Genomic DNA, 17,119 nt, shown 5'->3' on the forward strand with positions numbered 1-17,119 from the left:
CTTACCGAGGTAGTTTTTGACCTGTATAATCGTAGTTCATTTCCTTTTGGTAGTTGGAACCTCTCCGTGAGTTCTTCCAGGGTCAGCACTCTGTCCTCTGTGTACATGTCTCTAATCATCAGTGTCTCCTTGTCCTATCTCCAGCTTTTGAAGGTGGTGTCCGTTATTGCGTGAGTGAACCTGTGGTTGTTGCAGATGGGGGCCATTGTGGACATTTCGGTTAGGCCGAAGTGCTGTCTCGTCAGATACCATGTTTGGAGCATATATACCCTCACTGGGCTTCTCGAGTACTTGGTCGGGGGGACGATGGGAGTGCAGTTGTGACTAGGGATCGGAGGGATGTCCCTATGCAGGAACTCTCCGCCATCTTCACCCATTCCGATCCCAGCTCCTTTATCCATCCCGTCACTCTTTCTGTGGTGCTGCCCAGTGGTAGAACCGTAGGTTTGGGGGGGGCCAGGCCTCCCATGTTGCTTCTCCAGGACCTTTTTTTGATCCAAAGCTTGGGAAGACCTTCCTTGTGAAGTTCTGCACCTGCATATTTCACTTTCTCCCTGTGTTTGTGTGGGTTTCCTCCGGGTGCTCCAGTTTTCCCCCATGGTCTCTTGATGTGCAGGTACGGTGGACATGCAAAAAATGGCCCTTAGTGTCCAAATGTTAGGTATAGTCACAGGTATAAGATGGGGGATTGCGCCTATGGAGGGTGTTCTATCGGAGCAGGGGCCTGTGCAGCCTTGATGGGTCGAATGGCGTCCTGCACTAAGGAGATGACTTATGATAACTCCTCCAACGTATGATCCGCCCCTCCAGAAACAGATCCTTCATCTCTTTTACCTCTTTCTCCTCCCATTCCCGGAACCTCACATCCATCTCCCTTGCTCAAACCCACCATTCCCTCTTATTGGCATCGCCCTCGATCCAGCCCTTAACTTGAAGTGCTGTTGGAAGTGCCCCTAAATCTTCAGCGTGGCTACCATCAGCTCCAATGGTTCCTCCAATCTAGCCCTCTCCTCCTCTCCCGCCTCCGGACACTCCAGAAATTCCCTCTCATCTCCGACTCCATTCTCCGGTGGCTCTGACTTATACAAACCCCTATAAAAGTTCCCAAACACCTTGTTCACCTGCTCCGGAGCCACCACCAACCCACCCGTCCCATCCCTGATCCGCAGGATCTCCCTCGCTGCTGCCTGCCAACGGAGCTGGCCCACCAGGAATCGACTGGCCCTCCCACCATACTCCTAAACAACTCCTCACCTCAACTGTCAAACCACCCTCCCCGTGGACAGGAGATCAAACTTCGCCTGCAACTCCTCCTCACCAAAAGACCCGGCTCCGGATCCTCCGCATATCTTCCATCAACCTCCAAAATCGCCTCTATCAGCCGCTGTCACTCCTCCCGCGCCGCCCTACCCACCTTTGGCTTGCATGAATCACCTCGCTCCTCACTATGCCTTCCACACTCCCAAACTACTGAAGTACGGGATGGCCGCTAGCATTTTCCTCTCAAACCCACCGCCATCCCAATTTGGGGCATATACGCTCACCAACACCACTAGCCTCCCTTCCAACGTACCAGTCACTATCACGTACCTGCCCCCCTGGTCCGCCACCACCTTCTCCCTCTGAAACATCAACTGTTTGCCCACCAGTATCACCACCCCCCGTGGGCCCTGAAGCCCGAATGGAACACCTGGCTCACCCAGCCCTTTCTCACCTGACCCTTTCTCCTGCGATGGGTCTCCTGTAACAGTACAACGTCCACTTTCAGGCCCTTTAAGTGCAAGAAAATCCGTGCTCGACCTATCCCAGTTCTAATATGCTTCCAGGTCTCAACTCTTTTCTTCCCCCGTGACCTGAATGCCCAGTCCATCACGGAACTGCTGTGCCCCAAGTGCCCCTCCGGAGGGCTCGGAGGTGTACAGCCCCCAGTAGAAGGTTGCAAAGGCCTCGCTGACCCTTTCCCACTCAGCGACCAGCCTGCCCTTGCTGTCCCTAAACCTGACCTATTTCCCTCGTGGCTGCCTGCTTTCTCAGCAGGCGAAGCAACAGGCGGCTGACTTTACCTCCATGTTCGCAAAAGGTCCCTCCTGTCTGGTGGAGCTGGCGCACTGGTTTCCCAGTGGAGAGCAGGTCAAAGTCCCTCTGTAGCTTCTTCCTCTCTGCCAGTAACTCTACAGTCGGGGCCGTGGAGTACCGCCGATCCACCTCCAGTATGGATGTTGTTGCCTAGCCGCCCTCTGCTTCCTATCTTTGCGTGCCTTGGAAGCAATAATTTCCCCCCTATGAGGCCTCCGTGTCTCCCAGAAGGTGGCGGGTGAGACCTCTTTATTCTGATTGTTGGTAACGTGCCCGTTTATGGCCTGTGATATCCGCTCGCAGAATGCCTTATCAGCCAGGAGGGCCTTGTCCAGCCTCCATATGGGGGGGGGGTGGGGGGGATGTTGTGTCCGACCCAACACCAACCTCACATCCATGTCATGTGGAGCGTGGTCAGAGATTACAATTGCGGAGTACTCTGCTCCCACTATCCCTTGAGGCACACACTAAAGAAGTCAATCCTGGTGTATACCTGGGAGACCGCCTTCTCCCCTGGGTGTGTGAACCTCCATGGATCTATTGCCCCCCATCTGTTCCATGAACGTGCCGAGTTCCGTCGACATATCCTGGCCGCGAGGTTTGCTAGTGTCACACGGGATGGTCACACTAGTATGGCAGGGGGGTGGGCACGGGAGCAATAGGTCAGAAGGTGAGAGCATTGAGGGAGAACTAGGGAATAGGGACAGTGTGGCTCTGAGGCAGAGCAGACAGGGAGAAGTTGCTGAACACAGCGGGTCTGGTGGCCTGAAGTGCATATGTTTTAATGCAAGAAGTATTATGGGTAAGGCAGATGAACTTAGAGCTTGGATTAGTACTTGGAACTATGATGTTGTTGCCATTACAGAGACCTGGTTGAGGGAAGGGCAGGATTGGCAGCTAAACGTTCCAGGATTTAGATGTTTCAGGCGGGATAGAGGGGGATGTAAAAGGGGAGGCGGAGTTGCGCTACTGATTCGGGAGAATATCACAGCTGTACTGCGGGAGGACACCTCAGAGGGCAGTGAGGCTATATGGGTAGAGATCAGGAATAAGAAGGGTGCAGTCACAATGTTGGGGCTTTACTACAGGCCTCCCAACAGCCAGCGGGAGATAGAGGAGCAGATAGGTAGACAGATTTTGGAAAAGAGTAAAAACAACAGGGTTGTGGTGCTGGGAGACTTCAACTTCCCCAATATTGACTGGGACTCACTTAGTGCCAGGGGCTTAGACGGGGCGGAGTTTGTAAGGAGCATCCAGGAGGGCTTCTTAAAACAATATGTAGACAGTCCAACTAGGGAAGGGGCGGTACTGGACCTGGTATTGGGGAATGAGCCCGGCCAGGTGGTAGATGTTTCAGTAGGGGAGCATTTCGGTCACAGTGACCACAATTCAGTAAGTTTTAAAGTACTGGTGGACAAGGATAAGAGTGGTCCTAGGATGAATGTGCTAAATTGGGGGAAGGCTAATTATAACAATATTAGGCGGGAACTGAAGAACATAGATTGGGGGCGGATGTTTGAGGGCAAATCAACATCTGACATGTGGGAGGCTTTCAAGTGGCAGTTGAAAGGAATTCAGGACCGGCATGTTCCTGTGAGGAAGAAGGATAAATACGGCAATTTTCGGGAACCTTGGATGACGAGAGATATTGTAGGCCTCGTCAAAAAGAAAAAGGAGGCATTTGTCAGGGCTAAAAGGCTGGGAACAGACGAAGCCTGCGTGGAATATAAGGAAAGTAGGAAGGAACTTAAGCAAGGAGTCAGGAGGGCTAGAAAGGGTCACGAAAAGTCATTGGCAAATAGGGTTAAGGAAAATCCCAAGGCTTTTTACACGTACATAAAAAGCAAGAGGGTAGCCAGGGAAAGGGTTGGCCCACTGAAGGATAGGCAAGGGAATCTATGTGTGGAGCCAGAGGAAATGGGCGAGGTACTAAATGAATACTATGCATCAGTATTCACCAAAGAGAAGAAATTGGTAGATGTTGAGTCTGGAGAAGGGTGTGTAGATAGCCTGGGTCACATTGAGATCCAAAAAGACGAGGTGTTGAGTGTCTTAAAAAATATTAAGGTAGATAAGTCCCCAGGGCCTGATGGGATCTATCCCAGAATACTGAAAGAGGCTGGAGAGGAAATTGCTGAGGCCTTGACAGAAATCTTTGGATCCTCGCTGTCTTCAGGGGATGTCCCGGAGGACTGGAGAATAGCCAATGTTGTTCCTCTGTTTAAGAAGGGTAGCAAGGATAATCCCGGGAACTACAGGCCGGTGAGCCTTACTTCAGTGGTAGGGAAATTACTGGAGAGAATTCTTCGAGACAGGATCTACTCCCATTTGGAAGCAAATGGACGTATTGGTGAGAGGCAGCACGGTTTTGTGAAGGGAAGGTCGTGTCTCACTAACTTGATAGAGTTTTTCGAGGAGGTCACTAAGATGATTGATGCAGGTAGGGCAGTGGATGTTGTCTATATGGACTTCAGTAAGGCCTTTGACAAGGTCCCTCATGGTAGACTAGTACAAAAGGTGAAGTCACACGGGATCAGAGGTGAGCTGGCAAGGTGGATACAGAACTGGCTAGGTCATAGAAGGCAGAGAGTAGCAATGGAAGGATGCTTTTCTAATTGGAGGGCTGTGACCAGTGGTGTTCCACAGGGATCAGTGCTGGGATCTTTGCTCTTTGTAGTATATATAAATGATTTGGAGGAAAATGTAACTGGTCTGATTAGTAAGTTTGCAGACGACACAAAGGTTGGTGGAATTGCGGATAGCGATGAGGACTGTCGGAGGATACAGCAGGATTTAGATTGTTTGGAGACTTGGGCGGAGAGATGGCAGATGGAGTTTAATCCGGACAAATGTGAGGTAATGCATTTTGGAAGGTCTAATGCAGGTAGGGAATATACAGTGAATGGTAGAACTCTCAAGAGTATTGAAAGTCAAAGAGATCTAGGAGTACAGGTCCACAGGTCATTGAAAGGGGCAACACAGGTGGAGAAGGTAGTCAAGAAGGCATACGGCATGCTTGCCTTCATTGGCCGGGGCATTGAGTATAAGAATTGGCAAGTCATGTTGCAGCTGTATAGAATCTTAGTTAGGCCACACTTGGAGTATAGTGTTCAATTCTGGTCGCCACACTACCAGAAGGATGTGGAGGCTTTAGAGAGGGTGCTGAAGAGATTTACCAGAATGTTGCCTGGTATGGAAGGCATTAGCTATGAGGAGCGGTTGAATAAACTCGGTTTGTTCTCACTGGAACGAAGGAGGTTGAGGGGAGACCTGATAGAGGTCTACAAAATTATGAGGGGCATTAACAGAGTGGATAGTCAGAGGCTTTTCCCCAGGGTAGAGGGGTCAATTACTAGCGGGCATAGGTTTAAGGTGAGAGGGACAAGGTTTAGAGTAGATGTACGAGGCAAGTTTTTTACGCAGAGGGTAGTGGGTGCCTGGAACTCGCTACCGGAGGAGGTGGTGGAAGCAGGGACGATAGTGACATCTAAGGGGCATCTTGACAAATACATGAATAGGATGGGAATAGAGGGATACGGACCCAGGAAGTGTAGAAGATTGTAGTTTAGTCGGGCAGCATGGTCGGCACGGGCTTGGAGGGCCGAAGGGCCTGTTCCTGTGCTGTACATTTCTTTGTTCTTTGTTCTTTGTTGACATGTTTGATTTTTATGTCCCGATTTGGGGTTTGATCTGTCTGTGGGTCCTGTACACAAAAAAAAATCCCCTCCCCATGATGAGTTGGTATGTGTCTATGTCGGAGATTTCTGCCGTGGTCTTTTTCAAGTATTCCGCGTCGTCCCAGTTGGGAGCATACACGTTAACAAGGCCCCTTCCAGGACACCGCTAACCATGACGTACCATCCCCCTTGGTCCATAACTGTCTACGCCGCAGTAAATACTGACCTCTTGTTGAGCAGTATGGCGACCCCCCATAGCCATCATCCTGTAGCACAAATGGTACCTCTGTCCACCCAGCTCTTTCTTACCCGCAGTCGGTCCTTTTCCATCAGGAGTGACTCTTGGTGGAAGGCTATGTCGGCTTTCATACTTTTCTGATGGGTGAAGACTCTGGACCTTTTTTCACTGGGCCATTAAGTCCCCTCAGGTTGGAGGTGACTATTTTGGAGGGGGGTTTCCATTCTCTCTCTCCTTTCCGAGATTCAGCATCCAAATTGACGATGAAGCGGTTCAGTCCCTCACAAATAGTCTCAACATATTTCGCTGACTGGTAAGTTGATGTGTCTGGTTCATTGCTTGTTCCATTTCCTTCTCAGTCTATACTTTGAAGTTAAAAACTGACCACTATTCTGCGAATTCCCCCTATACCAAAAAGGGCCGACATTCTAAATGGTGACCAGGGATTCTCACTCCGTGACTCCTATGCAGGCTTCAGTGGGTGCTATTGAGGTCAAACTATGTTTTCAAGTTATCCCCCGGTATAACCCATACCGTCACAGAAGAATTTTACCTACTTGCCACTTAGTAGCATCGATATCCTGGGTCCTGCGTTGCTAAGTAAGTAAAGTAGGCTTTGTAATAACCACTGTTTCAGGTTAAAACTTTTAAGTTATTTTATTATATTTTTTCTTTTAAAAGATGCAATCACTACCTTTACAGAAAAGTAAAAAGGTTTTGCTTCTGGTTCTCCTGGTTAGGTGAAGAGACCTTGAGATCCACCTTGACAATCACTCTTCTTTAGCTTTTGGCCTTCCTCAGATGTATTCACTGTTCTGCCCGGTTGCTATGCTCTATTCTTTCCATGACCGAGCTGTGAGAGCTGACTCTCTCTTTAGCATTTGGTCTTCCTCCGATGTATTCGCTGTTCTGCTCGGTTGTCTATGCTCTATCTTTCCCATGACCGAGCTGTGAGAGCTGGCTCTCTTCTTTAGCTTTTGGTCTTTCTCAGGATTCACTGTTTTAGCTCAACTGCTTTGCTCTGTCCCTTTCCCATGACCGAGCTATCTGAGCTAACTCTGCTTGCTTCTCTTGTTCCTTCTCTGCCTACCGTCCCCTTTCTCGGGGTTTATATATCTTTCTAACAGTTATGAAGTTTTTATGACTTTATTGTAAAGTTACTTTTATTTCACTTGGATTGTAAAAGGTACCTTTAATCTAAATTTTTCTAACACGACTAAGTATTCATTTTGAGCATGACCTCATCTCATAGAACTCTGATTACATTGTATCCTTTGTGATGCTTCGATTTCAAAGTGGTGTGACTTTTGATTCCTGTCATTTCTATAGTTTTATTATTATCAAAAAGTGTGCCCAGCTCATAATTTTGACTTTGATTTGGGTTTAATTTGTGTTCTCGTAGACCCGTTGTCTCCAGCTTCTTTTCATTTACCTGATGTCAGCAGAACTTCACACCTATAAATTTGTCACCTAATTCAACTGAATCTCATCCATTCTTTTCCATCTGCTTACTTAACTTCAATGAAGGTGTGAAATATTGCTTTTAGCTTTATACTAAAAATTCAATTGGTGGCGAGTTAAAAGACTTGCCTCACATTTAAACATTTGTCACCTAATTCAGCTGAAAACCTTCTCCATTCTTTTCCATCTCCTTACCCAACTTCAAAAGGAGGTGCGAAACATTGCTTTTGGCTGTATGCTAAAATTCACTGATTGTGCCTGCTTGTTTTGTTTGCTAAGCCTGCTTGACTAAGGCTATCTGCATTTCACAGCTCTCTCCTGCAGCTGCTGTTAACTCTTCGTGGGATTTTTTTCTACATTCTCTCATGTTTCTTAGATCAGTTATTGCCAGACTTCCATGTTTCAAATGACATATCTTTCCATATTTTCAATTACAACTTGTGGGTGAATTGATCTTCATCAACCGTGCTGTGATACATTATTCCCTGCCCTGGAAATTCACTCAGAGCTTGGCGGGGTACAGCACCCTGAAGCGCACGTTGTTCTTATAAAGGGCTGTCTTGGCTTTGTTAAATTCTGCCAGGCGAATGACCAGGTCTGCCCCAATGTTCTGGTACACATGGATCGAGTGTCCCTCCCACTTACAGAACCCTGTGTTTCTTGCCCACTTCAGGATCTTTTCCTGGTCTTGGTACCGGTGCAGTTTTGCAATGACGGCCCGCGCCGGCTTCCCGGCTTTGGGCTTTGGCCTGAGTGACCTGAGAGATCTGTCCACTTCTGGGGTTTGGGCAAGCTTTCACCTCCACCCAGTCTGCCCAGCATATGGGCCATGTCCATAGAATTCCTGCACTCCAGTATGCCCACAACGTGGAGGTTCTGGCAGTGCGATGGATATTCCTGGTCTTCAACCTTGCGTCTTGTCCCTTGTGTCGCCACCAATCTTGCCATCTCCACCTCCTGTGAGGCGATTCAGTTGCTCTGGTTGGTCACGGCCTTCTCCAGCTCCTTGATCATTATCTGTGAGGAGTCTGCACATTCTCCCCGTGTCTGAGAAAGGACGTACTGGCACTGGAGGGGAGTGCAGAGGAGATTCACTAGGTTAATCCCAGAGCTGAAGGGGTTGGATTACGAGGAGAGGTTGAGTAGACTGGGACTGTACTCGTTGGAATTTAGAAGGATGAGGGGGGATCTTATAGAAACATATAAGATTATGAAGGGAATAAATAGGATAGATGCGGGCAGGTTGTTTCCACTGGTGGGTGAAAGCAGAACTAGGGGGCATTGCCTCAAAATAAAGGGAAGTAGATTTAGGACTGAGCTTAGGCGGAACTTCTTCACCCAGAGAGTTGTGAATCTATGGAATTCCTTGCCCAGTGACGCAGTTGAGGCTCCTTCATTAAATGTTTTCAAGATAAAGATAGATAGCTTTTTGAATAATAAAGGAATAAAAGTATGGTGTTCAGGCCGAAAAGTGGAGCTGAGTCCACAAAAGATCAGCCATGATCTCATTGAATGGTGGAGCAGTCTAGTTCTCATGTCTGCGTGGGTTTCTTCCGGGTGCTCCGCATTCCTCCCACAAGTCCCGAAAGATGTGTTTGTTCGGTGAATTGGAAATTCTGAATTCTCCCTCTGTGTACCCAAACAGGCGCCAGAATGTGCCGACTCAGGGATTTTCACTGTAACTTCATTGCATGGTAAGCCTACTTGTGGCAATAAAGATAATAATAATTATTATCCTTGGCCGCCGTTCCACCTTTTCTAACGCCACTTGCAGGGTGATCAGCCTCCACTACCGCCACTTTCACCGTTGCCATAATTTCCAATATGATAGCATCCTTGGGATCCCTGTGTTTGGAACTCCTCCATTCGTCATTGGGAGGTAGCCAGGCATATGATCCAGCCGCCCATCCCGCTCGGGTGTGGCCGGGACCTCGTCACCCATTCTGTTTGCCATCGCCTCAAGTCCTTCTCTCCTGCCTCTTAATACTTTTGCCGTCTCCAGGGTTGCTGCTACTTGGCTCCTTTATAGTGGTGGTGTTGGAGGAAGGTGAGGGGTTTATTCCAGGATTTAGTGGGCTATTTTAGCTTAATAGTGCCTAATTTTGAATTTCCAGGAGGAATGCCACCTTTCATGTGTCCGTTCAGCGCATCCCCGTCACCGGAAGCTCATCCTGGCCAACGATGAGGGCACTGAGGCGAATGCTGCCCCATGGGACTTTCAAAAGCGATCCGATAATAATATCGATCACATGGAGAGGGTGTGGGAACAGGAGGAAGCCATTCAGCCCCTTCTCAAGCCTGTTACACAGGACAGGAGGAGACCATTCAGCCCTCTTGAGCCTGTTACACAGGACAGGATGAGGCCCAAAAAGTCCAACCTCTCAAGCCTGTTACCTAGGAGCAGGAAGAGGTACATTCAGCCCCTCTCAAGCCTGTTACCTAGGAGCAGGAAGAGGTACATTCAGCCCCTCTCAAGCCTGTTACACAAAAACAGGAGGAGGTTCATTCAGCCTCCGTCTTGGGCTTGTTACACAGGGACAGGATGAGGCCCATTCAGCCCCTGACGAACCTTTTACATAGGGACAGGAGGAGGCCATTCAACCCCTCCTTCCTGTTCCACCATTACTACTCTTTACATCAGAGAGCCGTTTAATTCAGCTAGTCAAGTTATTAATTGAGCTTCCATCTGCTGCTCGCTGCGAGAGGCCTTTCTATACTTTGAATCCCTACAGTGCAGAAGGAGGCCATTCGGCCCATCAAGTCTGCACCAACCCTCCAAAAATGCTTCCTACCTAGGCCCACCACCCTGCCCTATCCCCATAAACCCACCTAACCAGCACATCTTTAGATAAGGGGCAATTTAGCATGTCCAATCCGCCTAACCGGTACATTATTGGACTGTGGGAGGAAACCAGAGCACCCGGAGGAAACCCACGCAGACACGGGCAGAACCTGCAAACTCCACATGGACAGTTGTACAACAGCAGGGATGAAGAAGTATTCCCTGAATTGCCCCACCCGGATTACTCATGTCCAGGTTGATTTCCAGATCCAACCTATCTGAGGAGATTTATTTTCGAGTAAATAAACAAAGGATGGGTTGTTGATGCCTTTAGTCTGTGGAAGGGTTTGCTATGTGAGACCGTGGCGGTGTGGTCACTGGCTGGGCTCAGATTGGTCCGATGTATTCGGGTTGATGAGGGGTCAGGACTGAGCAGGTGGGGAGAATCTCTTCCCACTGGCGGAAGGATGGAGAATGAGGTGGTGCAGGTCAAGGTGATTCACATTTTTTTTAAAATAAGAGTGGGAGAAAGCTAGGAATTGGAATGCCTCTCAGATGGTGGTGGAGGCAGATTCAATCGCGGTTTTCGAGGGGAACTGGATCAATAGCAGCAGAAGAGAAAGGTTTGCAGGGGCAGCGGGCTAAAAGACAGCGGCACTGGACGTGGTTGAATTGCTCTTACTGAGAGATAATTCAAGCAGGATGGACTGAATGGGCTCCCTGCATTGTGCCTGTTTCTGATTCTATAAATGGGGTTGGCGGTGGGAGAATGAGGAGATCTCAACGAGGGAGCCATCCGTATATGAGTGCCAATAATAAATCCAATGAAGAATTACGCAGAAATTCCTTTCTCAGAGAGTGGTGCGAATGTCAAACTCGCTCCAACAAGGAGTGGTTGAGATGAACGGTGTTAGGATCCTGGATGAGAACCCCAACAATTTGCAATTTTTAAGACTGTGAGGAAAGGAGACTTCACCCCAGGAATGATGACTCTGACCAAGGAATCTTTTATGTTAAAACAAACTTTAATTTAAACACAGAATCATAATCACAATAGCAGCAAACTGTTAACCGTTCAAACTTTTCTTAAATAAAAAAGAAAAACGTTATCTTACTCACTACACGTGCAACTATATATATATTCCTATTAAGCATGGTTCGGCATGCTAGCACAATGGTGAGCACTGTCGTTTCACAGCTCCAGGTTCGATTCCCGGCTTGGGTCACTGTCTGTGCGGAGTTTGCAGGTTCTCCCCGTGAGTGCGTGGGTTTCCTCCGGGTGCTCCGGTTTCCTCCCGCAGTCCAAAGATGTGCAGGTTAGGTGGATTGGCCATGATAAATTGCCCTTAGTGTCCAAAAAGGTTAGGTGGGTTACTGGGATAGGGTGGAGGTGTGGGTTTAAGTAGGGTGCTCTTTTGAAGGGCCGGTGCAGACTCGATGGGCCCCCTTCTACACTGTAAATCCTATGTCTATGCCTAAACCACTATAGTTCAAAAGCCATTTATAATTAAAGTTAACAATCAGGTTTACTTGTTTTTCTCTGTGCAAAGACCTTGGTGAGAACCTTCCAGGAACCAGCTGAAGCCTCACCTTGTCAGATTAAAATCCTATGGCAAACTGCAAAACTATGGATGGACCTGGCTCCACCTATTAATTAATAATGCATTTTTCGGTCTCCTCCCACTCATGTCCCATGACCTGTTCATCCAGGATGTGGAGACGCCGGCGTTGGACTGGGGTGAGCACATTAAGAAGTCTTACAACAGCAGGTTACAGTCCAACAGGTTTGTTTCGATGTCACTAGCTTTCGGAGCGCTGCTCCTTCCTCAGGTGAATAAAGAGGTATGTTCCAGAAACATATATATAGACAGATTCAAAGATGCCAAACAATGCTTGGAATGTGACCATTAGCAGGTGATTAAATCTTTACAGATTTCATTCGATTACATTTTTTTCCTTTGGACCCACGGCGAAGAATCACTGAAACACGATGACATCAATAAGTTCCATCCAACCATCAGACTCACCATGGACTACTCTCCAAAATCAGTTGCATTCTTGGACACACTCGTCTCCATCAAGGACGGTCACCTCAGCACTTTGCTTTACCGCAAACCCACGGATAACCTCACGATGCTCCACTTCTCCAGCTTCCACCCTAAACACATTAAAGAAGCCATCCCCTATGGACAAGCGCTCCGAATACACAGGATCTGCTCAGACGAGGAGGAGCGTAACAGACATCTACAGACGTTGAAAGATGCCCTCGTACGAACGGGATATGGCGCTCGACTCATCGATCGACAGTTCCAACGCGCCACAGCAAAAACCCGCACCGACCTCCTCAGAAGACAAACATGGGACACAGCCGACAGAATACCCTTCGTCGTCCAGTACTTTCCCAGAGCGGAGAAACTACGACATCTTCTTCACAGCCTTCAGCACGTCATCGATGAAGATGAACATCTTGCCAAGGTCATCCCCACACCCCCACTACTTGCCTTCAAACAACTGCGCAACCTCAAACAAACCATTGTTTGCAGCAAACTGCCCAGCCTTCAGAACAGTGACCACGACACCACACAACCCTGCCATGGCAATCTCTACAAGACGTGCCAGATCATCAACATGGATACCACCATTACACGTGAGAACACCACCCACCAGGTACGCGGTACATACTCTTGCGACTCGGCCAACGTTGTCTACCTCATACGCTGCAGGAAAGGATGTCCCGAAGCGTGGTACATTGGCGAGACCATGCAGATACTGCGACAGCGAATGAACAGACATCGCGTGACAATCACCAGGCAGGAATGTTCCCTTCCAGTCGGGGAACACTTCAGCAGTCAAGGGCATTCAGCCTCTGATCTCCGGGTAAGCGTTCTCCAAGGCGGCCGCGCGACAACGCAGAATCGCCGAGCAGAAGCTTATAGCCAAGTTCCGCACACATGAGTGCGGCCTCAACCGGGACCTGGGATTCATGTCGCATTACATTGATCCCCCACCATCTGGCCTGCGAAATCCTACCAACTGTCCTGGCTTGACACAATTCACACCTCTTTAACCTGGGGGTACCCCATCTCTGGATCTGTAAAGATTTAATCACCTGCTAATGCTCGCATTCCAAGCATTGTCTGGCATCTTTGAATCTGTCTATATATATGTTTCTGGAACACACCTCTTCATTCACCTGAGGAAGGGGCAGCGCTCCGAAAGCTAGTGACATCGAAACAAACCTGTTGGACTTTAACCTGGTGTTGTAAGACTTCTTACTGTTCATCCAGGACTAAGCATCTTATCTACGCCCCAGGGATCCTCCAAACCAAAACAATGTTCCATTAGCTATCTATTGGTAAACAAATAAATGGTTAAATTCAATGAATAATTCACTTTAACGATCCCTGAATCACAACTTTAGCAGACATACTGCCTGTATCTATCTTAATGATCAGCACTGATCATAATGAATGGGGCAGCAGGCTCAAAGGGCCGAATTGCCTCTTCTTGCTTCTATTTTCTATGTTTCTGTGCTAAACCAGGGTTTTCATAACATTACTGCATCAAATATAAGATATAATATATGCATTCATCACAACACTATAGATACATTAAAGGGGTAGTAAGCTGTGATTTGCTACTTCTCACAAGAATTCTGTGCATCCCCCTTCTGTCTCTGTCAGCTTTCTCTTTGTGGTACTAAAGGCTGTGCATCTCGAGCTCCTCTGCTTTTAGCTCTCCTTTGTGTGCAGTATTTCTACAATATCTGAGACTTAACTCCCAGGCATTGTCCATCCACCGTTTCAATCTCACCATCAATCCTCTTGCTATCACAAAACATGTTCTGTGATACCATAAAGATTATTTATGGAAATACACCACCTTACCTCCCCAAAGTCTGTCCCACCACCTACAAGGCAGCAGTCAGATGTGTGATGGAATACTCTCCACTTGCCTGGATGAGCGCAGCTCCAACAACACTCAAGAAGCCCGACTCCATCCAGGACAAAGCTTCATTGGCACCTCATCTCCACCACCGACGCAAAGTGGCAGTCGTGTGCACCATGTACAAGATGCACTGCAGGAACTCGCCAAGGTTCCTTCGGTAACATCTTCCAAACCAAACCCACGACCATTGCCATCGAGAAGGACAAGGACAGCAGACACCTGGGAACCCTACCACCTGGAGGTTACCCTCCAAGTCACTCACCACACCAACTTGGAAATATAATTAATAATCTTTATTTTCACAAGTTGGTTTAGCACACTGGGCTAAATCGCTGGCTTTGAAAGCAGACCAAGGCAGGCCAGCAGCACGGTTCAATTCCTGTACCAGCCTCCCCGAACAGGCGCCGGAATGTGGTGACTAGGGGCTTTTCACAGTAACTTCATTTGAAGCCTACTTGTGACAATAAGCGATTTTCATTTTTCAAGTAGACTTACATTAACACCAATGAAGTTACTGTGAAAAGCCCTAGTTGCCACATTCCAGCGCCTGTTTGGGTACACAGAGGGAGAATTCAGAATATCCAAACTATCTAACAGCACGTCTTTTGGGACTTGTGGGAGGAAACCCATGCAGACACAGGGAGAATGTGCAGACTCCACACAGACAGTGACCCAAGCCGGGAATCGAACCTGGGACCCTGGAGCTGTGAAGCAACAGTGCTAACCACTGTGCTACCGTGCCCGCTGTTCTTTCACTGTCGCTGGGTCCAAATCCTGGAACTTCCTCCCCAACTGTACTGAGGATGTACTTACACCTCCGGGACTGCAGCAGTTCAAGGCAGCTCCCCACCCTCGGCCCAAGAGGCAAATGGGGATGGACAATAAAAACGCTGGGACTAGCCAGCGATGTCCACATCCAGCTAATGAATTTTTTTTAAAAAATCTAACTTTGTGAAAAAGCTAACAGAAGGTACATTTGCGACCAATCGAATATTAGTCGCGATGCTGAATTTAAAAAGTGATCCATGGTTGTGATCATGCAATCGAGAGGTACAACTGGAGACCTGATGGGATTACAGAAAAATAGAGGTAAAATTATCGGAGGGACAGAAAGCACCAGAAGGCAGTGTTGAAGAATAGGTGGAGGGAGCAAGCCATACAGCGGGGTATTCGCCCGGGGTGGGGGAAGGGTGTGTGTGTGTCAGGGCCCTTGAGCACAAACGTACACAATGCTTTGAAGCAGTTGGATAAAGTTTCCTTGGGCTTCTATTAATCAAGGCATAAAGTACGGAGGCCAGGATGTTAGGCCCCAGCTGTGGTATTGTGTCCCGTTCTGGGCCACGCCCGTCAGGAGCGACGTCAAAGCCCCCCGGATTTCCTTGTGCGATTCTGTGGGGTTTCGCTTTAATGAGGTGCGACTGGAGGAGACGGGAGCAGAGAAAAAAAAGGCCTTGGGCTGCACAAACCTTTGCTTATTTAATCTCTCCTAGCTCCCCATGTCAAAGACCCTCTCTCCTCATCATCCCCCCATCCCTATCTCCCCCCCCCCCCCCCCCCACTTCACCCTTTGTTTTGCTTGCTGGACACGTGTCCCAAATTACAAACTTCCTCAGGAAACTAAGGAAATTTGGCATGTCCACATTGACTCTTACCAACTTTTACAGATGCACCATAGAAAGCATCCTATCAGGCTGCATCACAGCCTGGTATGGCAACTGCTCGGCCCAGGACCGCAAGAAACTTCAGAGAGTCGTGAACACCACCCAGTCCATCACACGAACCTGCCTCCCATCCATTGACTCCATCTACACCTCCCCGCTGCCTGGGGAAAGCGGGCAGTATAATCAAAGATCCCTCCCACCCGGCTTACTCACTCTTCCAACTTCTTCCATCGGGCAGGAGATACAGAAGTCTGAGAACACGCACGAACAGACTCAAAAACAGCTTCTTCCCCGCTGTTACCAGACTCCTGATTGACCCTCTTATGGACTGATTTCATTAACACTACACCCTGTATGCTTCATCCGATGCCAGTGCTTATGTAGTTACATTGTATATGTTGTGTTGCCCTATTATGTATTTTATTTTATTCCCTTTTCTTCTCATGTACTTAATGATCTGTTGAGCTGCTCGCAGAAAAATACTTTTCACTGTACCTCGGTACACGTGACAATAAACAAATCCAATCCAATTTTCGTTCAAAACCCAAACTGATAAAACCTGAGTGAATAATGACCTGTTTTTACAAGGCTTTGGTCAAGAACCAGGGTCACATATGAACATAACAATTAGGAGCAAGAGTAAGTGTGCTATTGCCCCCCCCCCCCCCTCCCCCTCCCCCTCCCCACCGAGCATGCTCCGTTATTCTACAAGATCATGATTGATTTCTTTGTGTTGCCAGTTCCATATTCCCATCGCCGCCCTCCTGCGATAGCCTTTGATCCCCTTGCTGACAAGGATCTCCCGGGTACCGTGGGATCTACCGGGTACCGTGGGACCTTGTGCTAGGTCCCCAGCTATTCACAATGCATATTGATGATTTAGATAAGGGAACAAAAAGTATTAGCTCCACATTTGCAGATGACACCAAGTTGGGTGGGAGGGTGAGCTGTGAGGAGGATGCAAAGATTCAGTGTGATTTGAACAAGTTGAGTGAGTGGCAACATAAATGGCAGGTGCAGTATAATTTGGAGAAATGCGAGGATGTAGACCGGTAGCAAAAACGAGAGGGCAAACTATTAACGGAATGGCCATAAATTAGAGGGGAATGTGCAACAAGAGCTGGGTGTCCTCGTACACCAGTCACTGAAGTAAGCATGCAGGTGCAGCAGGGGTAAAGAAGATATGCTGGCCTTCATAGTGAGAAGATTTGAGTACAGGAACTGGGATGTCTTGCTGCAATTGTACAGGGTCTTGGTGAGGCCACACCTGGAATAT

General features: G+C 48.2%; 1 protein-coding gene across 1 annotated transcript in view; it reads left to right on the forward strand.

Moving 5' to 3' along the window:
* The window catches only part of tmem145 (transmembrane protein 145), a 220,530-nt gene that overhangs the window by 158,478 nt on the left and 44,933 nt on the right, over positions 1–17,119 (forward strand). The gene's annotated exons all lie outside the window — the stretch shown is intronic.

This window comes from Scyliorhinus torazame, chromosome 12 (assembly GCF_047496885.1).
Source record: "Scyliorhinus torazame isolate Kashiwa2021f chromosome 12, sScyTor2.1, whole genome shotgun sequence".
In the NCBI taxonomy this organism is placed as follows: Eukaryota; Metazoa; Chordata; class Chondrichthyes; order Carcharhiniformes; family Scyliorhinidae; genus Scyliorhinus; species Scyliorhinus torazame.